General features: G+C 36.3%; 1 pseudogene; it reads right to left on the bottom strand.

Annotated features, from left to right (window-relative positions):
• Nucleotides 1-7,957: 7,957 nt before the first annotated feature.
• On the bottom strand, nt 7,958-8,385 carry LOC121025348 (non-histone chromosomal protein HMG-14-like; annotated as a pseudogene).
• Nucleotides 8,386-10,323: the final 1,938 nt, after the last annotated feature.

Below are 10,323 nucleotides of genomic sequence, written 5' to 3'. Positions count from 1 at the left end.
CAGTGAAGAAATGGGCAGAAAACATGAATAGACACTTCTCTAAAGAAGACATCCGGATGGCCAACAGGCACATGAAAAGATGTTCAGCGTCGCTCCTTATCAGGGAAATACAAATCAAAACCACACTCAGGTATCACCTCACGCCAGTTAGAGTGGCCAAAATGAACAAATCAGGAGACTATAAATGCTGGAGAGGATGTGGAGAAACGGGAACCCTCTTGCACTGTTGGTGGGAATGCAAATTGGTGCAGCCACTCTGGAAAACAGTGTGGAGGTTACTCAGAAAATTAAAAATAGACCTACCCTATGACCCAGCAATAGCACTGCTAGGAATTTATCCAAGGGACACAGGAGTACTGATGCATAGGGGCACTTGTACCCCAATGTTCATAGCAGCACTCTCAACAATAGCCAAATTATGGAAAGAGCCTAAATGTCCATTAACTGATGAATGGATAAAGAAATTGTGGTTTATATACACAATGGAATACTACTTGGCAATGAGAAAAAATGAAATATGGCCTTTTGTAGCAACGTGGATGGAACTGGAAAGTGTGATGCTAAGTGAAATAAGCCATACAGAGAAAGACAGATACCATATGGTTTCACTCTTATGTGGATCCTGAGAAACTTAACAGGAACCCATGGGGGAGGGGAAGGAAAACAAAAAAAGAGGTTAGAGTGGGAGAGAACCAAAGCATAAGAGACTGTTGAGAACTGAGAACAAACTAAGGGTTGATGGGGGGTGGGAGGGAGGAGAGGGTGGGTGATGGGTATTGAGGAGGGCACCTTTTGGGATGAGCACTGGGTGTTGTATGGAAACTAATTTGACAATAAATTTCATATATAAAAAAAAGAAAGAACCAATGAAAAAACCCTGCCAATGTTAATCAGGATTTTATAGACAAAACTCTTAAACTGAAAAATACATATCCATATTATTTACTAAAAATTTAAATAACTTGAAAATCAAGATTAATCTTGAATTCAAAGATCTTAACAGAATCCACAATTTATTATTTTTCAAAACAGAAGTATGAAAAACAGTTCAATTTTGAGTTGTTTGTGTGTGAAAGCAATACTTAATGTGTTCATATGTGGCTTATTGCTTCAAATGGTTCTATTTGGAATCAAACATTGCTTGAGCCTCTGAATTTCATGTTCTAGCCAGCATGAAGATAACTTCAGCTGACACCATAGCATCATTTCATATTGTGACATTTTGCAGTTTATAAAGGCACATCCACATATATTTCACTATACTTTCTGCACAGAAATTCTATAGGTAGAGAGAAAAAGAGGCACTATCCTAATTTCTCAGTTAAGAAGCTAATCCTGAGAAAGTCTTCATGGCTACCTCATGGTAGCCCAACATTTCACTGTTAAAATAAAGATTCAAATACAGGCTTTCTGATAGTATGTGCTGTGCTGTATTTACTTTACTATAGAGAAAGGTGTGTTGAATCCGAGGATTTGCAGATATAAAGTCATAAAATGCTTCAGAAAGGGCAGTGTCTACCCTCTGGAGATTAAATACATTTGAAACAGCTTTAATCTTGACTTTTCCAAGTGAAATATCTGTATTTAACCTATTTAGTAGACCATTTATTAGAGTCCAGTATATATCATTTCCTTTGATTATGTTACTTTCCAAGAGGGATCATTGGTAGTGGGTTTGGCATAAAGCTATTATGTATAAGCAAAACACTTTGGTGTGAAAAAAATCGATAATAGACTTATGAAACCATTACTATGTACCTGGTACTTCACTTTATATACATTTTTAATCCTTATAAAAACTGTAGGAGGTAAATACTATTATTATCTCCTTTATGCAAATGGAGAAACTAAAATCTACAAAAGTTATGTAATTTGCACTACATCATACAGCTAAAGTTAGGATTCAAAGTAAGATACATGTGATTCAGAAGATAATACTTTTCCAACTATTCAATTCTGTATAAATGTAACAATTTGTTTTTGCACAGTATCATTTTATTTACGAAACCACGTGTGTATGCTTTTATAATAAATAATATTATGTGCACCCTTCCACACAACATTCTCAACAATTGCTTCCTAAAAACAGGGACAGAAGACAATATCCACAAGTTACAGATTTGAAACCTAAGATATAGAGTAGTCAAGCAACCTGCCAAGGCCTCACAGCGATATAGTTAATAAGGGAGAATTCAGTATAAGTATTCTGTGCTTTTAGAATTTAATTCATGCTGCCTAATAGATAAAAATAATCAATAAAATTTTAAAAAGGCAAATTATATAAAATGGCAAAAAGGAAAAGAAAAACTTTAGATATAGAAAAACTATGTGTGACATCATCAACAGAAATCAAAGGGGCACTGATTTTAGAACTTTGGGCACTGGATGAACTAACAAGAAAAATAGTATGTTAATCACAATTTTTTAAAAGCATAAGTTATTGAAAAATATGAAACTGCAGTCCAGTTTCATATTGTGAAAAATATAAAGAGAATGAAAGATACAGGTTGGAAACGGGAGAGTAGATGGAGGTAACAGAAATACAAAGTGAGGAGAGAAAAAAAAGGAATAATATTGGCTCAAGAAGGAAAACCTGAGATTAGTGGTTTGAAGTTACTGGGTGGAGGGTGGCTTTTGTTTAAGAAAGAATATTTGATAATGAAAAGTATACAATAGTATACTCTTATTTGTTTAATTCAATGGCTCCTTCTGAGACTTCATCAAGCTGAAGTGCTTTTGAACTTTTTTCAATATCCTTGTAATTAATCCTTCCTATTTTTTTGTGATATGGGACTTTTCTGGCTCTTCTTTATCAGTGTATCTGGTCACCAGCCTCAGCTTTGTCAATAACTCATTATTCTGTGACCTTGAACAAGTCATTTATCTCTGAATTGAATTTCTTCAAAACTCAATGATGGAGTGCATGATCTTCAATGTGTTTTCCAGTTCTAGAGAGTCATGATTCTATAATTATCTACAGTGGTAATTTTCCCCAACCTTAAGTCAGCATTTATTGCCGGGCTTTCTTATCTCACTCACACTGTAAGCACTCATTTGGAAATGAGGGATGACTTTCAAATCTTTCTCTGTCATCTTTTGTCCCAAATACCAGACCTCTTTATACAAACCATTCCACCTGATGTCCCCTAGCCACCTCAAAAAACTCACCTTTGCAAATATGTATTCTTCCTCCTTTACCTCCTCGTTTCCTTAGAAATATCATGATCTTCTACAGTTGAAGCTCTTAAGATCAATACTTTAGTGACATCTTCAATTATCTCTTCACATAAAGTTGATAAACAATCCTATCAGGTTTAACTATGAAAGTCTCTTGTATTCATCCAATTACTGTTTTGTTAGTGCCCTGGTTTGGGTATCCATGTTTCTTAGTGATTCAAACTACTGTAACAGTTTTCTAATCTGCAAATTTCCCATTCTTATCTTCAATCATTTCTTCCAAACCTTGTCTTGTTGCAACCAGAGCTAAATTCTTTTAGTACAGACTTAATTATATTTGATGAATTACTGCTCATAAAGCACTTAGAATGGGTAGTTATTTATATGCTGTATAAATATTAGCTATTATTATTATTCCATTGCACAAAAATGTTTGAAAACTTCCCTAATATACAGAGAAAAAGTCTATATTTTTTAGATTAGAATGTAAGAATCATTAAAATTTGGTATCAACTTTTCAGTTATATTTTCTACTCTATTTCACTGAATTAAAAAAAATTATTTTTTAAAAAATGTTTATTTGTTTATTTACTTATTTAGAGTGTGTGTGCATGCGTGATGGAGAGGGGCAGAGAGAGAGGAAAAGAGAGAATCACAAGCTGGCTCTGTGCTGTCAATGAGAATCCTGATGCAGGGCTCAATCCCACAAACTGTGAGATCATGACCTGAGCCGAAATCAAGGGTAGGAACCTTAACCAACTGATCTACTCAGGCATCCCTCCACCCCCCAAAAAAACCCTTTAGTTGCCTTATTTTCACACATGTCAATTTTTTTTTTAATTTTTTTTTCAACGTTTATTTATTTTTGGGACAGAGAGACACAGAGCATGAACGGGGGAGGGGCAGAGAGAGAGAGAGAGGGAGACACAGAATCGGAAACAGGCTCCAGGCTCTGAGCCATCAGCCCAGAGCCCGATGCGGGGCTCGAACTCACGGACCGCGAGATCGTGACCTGGCTGAAGTCGGACGCTTAACCGACTGTGCCACCCAGGCGCCCCAAACACACATGTCAATTTTAAGAGGACGTAGTCCATCCTGTAGCCACTTTATTTTGTGTCACGTGGTTCTATTTCCCTCCTTCCTCTCCCACCAGAGCTTAGGTGTTTGGATAATGATTAGGCATTAGTTATACAATAGAGGACCTAATCTGGCTACGAACCTATATGTTATTTGGCCTGCCACAAAAAGAAAAACTGGACAAAATCTGATTTTCTTTTTCTCAGTAATTTATATTAATACATTTGGAAAGAATTTTCCAGTTAGCAGTAAGAAGGGGGGGTGTGGAATGATAATGGAGGAAGAAATAAACAGCAGTGGCCATGACGAGCCATATGCAAGATGAAGTTACGTATGGACAGATAATAAGCAGAAGCAAGATTAGTTGATTCAGATGGAAATAAAATAAGAGACCATTTATGCTGGAGGAGATATGCCATAAGAAACCAGAACCAACTGGATTCTTAGGGAATTTGAAATAGTAGATCCTAGAGCTGCTTCTATTATTTTTATTTTTTTTTATTTTTTAAAATATACATCCAAGTTAGTTAGCATATAGTGCAACAATGATTTCAGGAGTAGATTATTTAGTGTCCCTTACCCATTTAGCCCATCTCCCCTCCCATAACCCCTCCAGTAACCCTCTGTTTGTTCTCCATATTTAAGAATCTCTTGTGTTTTGTCCCTCTCCCTGTTTTTATATTATTTTTGCTTCCCTTCCCTTATGTTCATCTGTTTTGTCTCTTAAAGTCCTCATATGAGTGAAGTCATATGATATTTTTCTTTCTCTGACTAATTTCACTTAGCATAATACCCTCCAGTTCCATCCGCGTAGTTGCAAATGGCAAGATTTCATTCTTTTCATTGCCAAGTAGTGAGTAGTATTCCCGTGTGTGTGTGTGTGTGTGTGTGTGTGTGTGTGTATACATACATGTGTGTGTGTGTGTGTGTGTGTGTGTGTGTGTGTGTGTATAACATCTTCTTTATCCATTTCTCAGCTGATATACATTCGGGCTCTTTCTATGATTTGGCTATTGTTGATAGTGCTGGTATAAACATTGGGGTACAAGTACCTCTATGAATCAGCTCCTTGTATCCTTTAATAAATACCTAGTAGTGCAGTTGATGGGTTGTAGGGTTGCTCTATATCTACTGTGTTGAGGAACCCCATACTGTTTTCCAACCAGTTGTCATTTCCATCAACAATGCAAGAGGGTTCCCCTTTCTCCACATCCTCACCAACATCTATTGTTTCCTGAGTTGTTAATTTTAGCCACTCTGATCTGTGTGAGCTGGTATCTCAATGTGGTTTTGATTTGTATTTCTCTGATTTTTAGTGATGTTGAACATCTTTTAATGTGTCTGGTAGCCATTTGAATGTCTTTTTCTGTTCCTGTCTTCTACCCATATCTTCATTGGATTATTTGTTTTCCAGACGTTAAGTTTGGTATTTTCTTTATAGATTTTGGATACTAGCCCTTTATCTGATATGTCATTTGCAAATATCTTCTCCAATTCTTTGGTTGCCTTTTAGTTTTGTTGATTGTTTCCTTTGCTGTGCAGAAGCTTTTTTATCTTGATTAGGTCCCAATAGTTTATTTTTTTCTTTTAGTTCCCTTGCCTTTGGAGACGTGTCAAGTAAGAAGTTGCTGTGGCTGAGGTCAAAGAGGTTGTTGCCTGTTTTCTCTTCTAGATTTTTGGTGGTTTCCTGTCACACATTTGAGTCTTTCATCCATTTTGGAATTTATTTTTATGTATAGTGTAAGAAAGTGGTCCAGTTTCATTCTTCCGCATGTTGCTGTCCAGTTTTCCCAGCACTATTTGCTAAAGAGACTGTCATTTTTCCATTGGATGCTCTTTCCTGCTTTGTCAAAGATTAAATGGCCATAAATTTGTGTGTCTAATTATGGGTTCTCTATTTTATTCCATTGGTACATGTGTCTGTTTTTGTGCCAGTACCATCACAGATGACATAATGCTCTACATGGAAAACCTGAAAAACTCCACCAAAAAACCGGCTAGAACTGACACATGAATTCAGCTAAGTCTCAGGATATAAAATAAATGTACAGAAATCAGTTGCATTTCTATACACTAATAATGAAGCAATAGAAAGAGATATCAAGGAATTAATCCCATTTAAAATTGCACCAAGAATCATAAAATGCTTAGTAATAAACCTAACCAAAGAGGTGAAAGATTTGTATACTGAAAACTATAGAAAGCTTATTGAAAGAAAGTGAAGAAGCCACAAAGAAATGAAAAAAAATTCCATGTTCATGGGTTGGAGGAACAAATATTGTTAAAATGTTGATACCACCCAAAGCAATCTACACATTCAATGCAATCCCATCAAAATACTACCAGCATTCTCAAAGGTAGAACAAACAATCTTAAAATTTGTATGGAACCAGAAAACACACTGAATAGTCAAAGTAATATCGAAAAAGAGAACCAAAGCTGGAGGCATCACGGCCTCAGATTTAACCTGTATCACTTAGTATAATATTCTGTAGAGGCATCCATGTTGTTGCAAAAGCAAGATTTCATTTTTTAAGGCTGATTAATATTCAATTGTGTATATATACTACTTTTATAATTGATATTTTATTGGTTGTTCTAAGGATCACTACACAAATTTCAATTTGTACACAATTCTTAACATATATACTGAAAACCCAAAAAGGTCACGTAGCTGCAATTGTTTTGTGAGTTATTCCAGTGGCAATCCTGCTTAAAATTTGGAGGCAAATTTTTCTTAACAGTATATAAATTACCAATATATTAAATGTTGATACACTGTAACATTGTTAAGTCCCATTATTTCACAAATAATAAAATATACATTACATATCCAAATTTTCAATCTTATATAGCACATTGACAAAGTTACTAGATAAACTGGACTACCACTACAAAGATGTTATGGAGTGCACAAAATTCTGCCAGGGAGAGCCAAGATCAAGGAGTGGTTTTCCTCAGGAAACAATCCTACCAAGAACAAATGGGAATAGTAGTAATTTAAAATGTTCAAGACAGGGGCGCCTGGGTGGCGCAGTCGGTTAAGCGTCCGACTTCAGCCAGATCACGATCTCGCGGTCCGTGAGTTCGAGCCCCGCGTCGGGCTCTGGGCTGATGGCTCAGAGCCTGGAGCCTGTTTCCGATTCTGTGTCTCCCTCTCTCTCTGCCCCTCCCCCGTTCATGCTCTGTCTCTCTCTGTCACAAAAAATAAATAAATGTTGAAAAAAATTTTAATAAAATAAAAAAAATAAAATGTTCAAGACATATTAAATGTATGACTGACTCCAGATTTCCATTTAGTATGCTTTGTATTATAGGATATAAAAACTACCCCATCCAGGAACGCTTTTTCCAGGATAAAACAACTATCGAGTTGAGTGCCTGACTCTTGGTTGTAGTTCAGGTTATGATCTCACAGTTCATGGGTTCGAGCCCCACATCTGGCTCTGTGCTGACAGTGTGGATCTGCCACTCTGCTGTTCATGCTTTGTCTCTGTCAAAAATAAATAAATAAATAAACCTTTTTAAAAAACCTATCCCATGTATGGAATGTTAAGCTGACACCCAAGATAATCAAAGCCTCCCATATTCAATATACCGCTATTTTCTTGTTGTACCAAAAAGTAAACAACCATACAATTATTTCACTTCTTAAAAAAAACATTTACACTTAAAAAGTAGTATGAATGAGATTTCTTCCTTCTTAAAAATGTTTATAGAGCTACTAAAAAACTTGCATTTACAAAATAGTTGATAAAAAATATTCCTCTGGATTGTACAAGAAAGGAGACAGGGAGCACTGATAAGACATGGTATGTGATATTAATCAAACTTGGCTTCTTTCTCTCCTGCTTCATCAGAGGCTGGACTCTCCTCATTTTTAGTTTCTCCATTTTCTGCATGTAAGTCTTCTTTCATTTCTTGGTTAGCCACTTCAACCTGTTCTCCCTTTGGTCCCCCTTTCCACTTTGTTTCCACTTTTTTTGTCTGAAGATTTATTCCTTCCTGCCACTTGTTTTGGCTTTGTTTCCACTTTTCAGGAGCGGGTTTGTCTGACAACGTCCCCAATCTCGTCTTGGGCTCCTCCTTTGCCACCCCCTCAGTGGAGATGAACTTTCTTTTAGGTATCATGGCAAAGTGGCTGGTGTGTGCTGGGTGCCTGAGGGTCAACGGGGTGCTGAGAGCCTTCATGAAGTTGGGCTCTATACTGCTTTTCTTTTACCCTTTCAACTATGGATGGACACTTAGCTTGTTTCCATATCATGACTATTATAAGTAATGCTACAATAAACATAGGGTTACATATATCTTTTAGAATTAAATTTTCATGAGTTCTTTTTGGCAAATACCCAATAGTGGAATTATTGGAATATACAGTATTTTTAGTTTTAATTTTTGAAGAATCTTCATACTGTTTTCCACAATGACTCTACCAATTTGCATTCCCACAAACAGTGCACAAGGGTTCTTTTTTCTCCACATCCAAACCAACACTTGTTATTTCTTGTCATTTTCACTTTAGCCATTCTAACTCACATGAGGTGATATCTCATTGTGTTTTCTAAATGTTTATTTATTTTTTTAGAGAAAGAGAGAGAACACACAGGGGAGGGGCAGAGAGAGAGGGAGACAGGATCTGAAGCAAGCTCTGTGCTGACAGCAGAGAGCCTGATGCGGGGCTCAAACTCACAAATTGAGAGATCATGACCAGAGCCAAAGTTGGACACTTAACTAACTGAGACCCCCAGGTGCCCCTCTGTGTGGTTTTGACTTGCCCTTCCCTGATGAGGATGACTGATGTTGACAATCATTTCATTTGTCAGTTACCCATCTGTATGTCTTCTTTGGAAAAAGGTCTATTCAGAATTTCTTCCCAGGTTTTAATCAGATTGTTTAAGTTTGTGGTGTTGCATTGCATAAGTTCTTTATATATTTTGGATACTGATCCCTTGTTGGATATATCATTTGCACATACCTTCTCCCATTCAGTAACTTGTCTTTTTGTTTTGTTGATGGTTTCCTTTGCTGTGAAAAGCTTTTTATTTTTATATAGTTCCAATAATTTAATTTTGCTTTTGTTTCTCTTGTCTTAGGAAACATATCTTAAAAAATGTTGCCATGGCTAATGTCAAAGAAACTACTGTTTGTGTTCATTTTTAGAATTTCTATAGTTTCAGGTGTCACATTTAGATCTTTAATCCATCTTGAATTTATTTTTGTGTATGGTGTTAGAAAGTAATCAAATTCCATCCTACTTCTATCCAATTACATATATGTAATTGTTCTGTTTTCCCAACATATTTTCATTGAAAATACTTTATTTTTACCATTCTATATTCTTGCCTCCTTTGCGAGATTAATTGACCATATAACTGTAAATTTATTTCTAAGGTGTCTATTCTGTTTCAGTGATCCATGTGCCTATTTTTGTGCCAATAACATACTGTTTTCATGACTATAGATTTTAAACATCTCTCAACAAATTGGGCTTAGTGTGAAAATTCCATATAATGGCCATACAAGAAAAAAAATACAGTTGACATCATACTCAATTTTGAAAAGTTGAGAAGTTTTCTCCTAAGATCAGGAAAAAGACTTGGATATCCACACTCACCACTTTTATTCAGTGTAGTACTGGAAACCCTAGCCACAGCAATCAGACAAGAAACAAAAATAAGAAACATTCAGTTGTCTAAATAAAAAGTTAAAATTTGACTATTTTCATATGACGTGATATTATATTTAAAAAATTCTTGGGGCGCCTGGGTGGCTCAGTCGGTTGAGCGTCTGACTTCGGCTCAGGTCACGATCTCACGGTCCGTGAGTTCGAGCCCCGCATCGGGCTCTGGGCTGATGGCTCAGAGCCTGGAGCCTGCTTCCGATTCTGTGTCTCCCTCTCTCTCTGACCCTCCCCCGTTCATGCTCTGTCTCTGTCTCAGAAATAAATAAACGTTAAAAAAAAATTAAAAAAATATATAAATAAATAAATAAATAATTCTAAACACTTCACAAAAAAAAAAAACTGCAGTAAAGATGCAGGATACAGGGTCGCCTGAGTGGCACAGTCGG

Source organism: Herpailurus yagouaroundi, unplaced genomic scaffold (assembly GCF_014898765.1).
Source record: "Herpailurus yagouaroundi ecotype Mexico unplaced genomic scaffold, PumYag 67623, whole genome shotgun sequence".
NCBI lineage: Eukaryota > Metazoa > Chordata > Mammalia > Carnivora > Felidae > Herpailurus > Herpailurus yagouaroundi.
The sequence above is the reverse complement of the archived record's forward strand: the minus strand, read 5'-3'. Positions and strand labels throughout refer to the sequence as shown.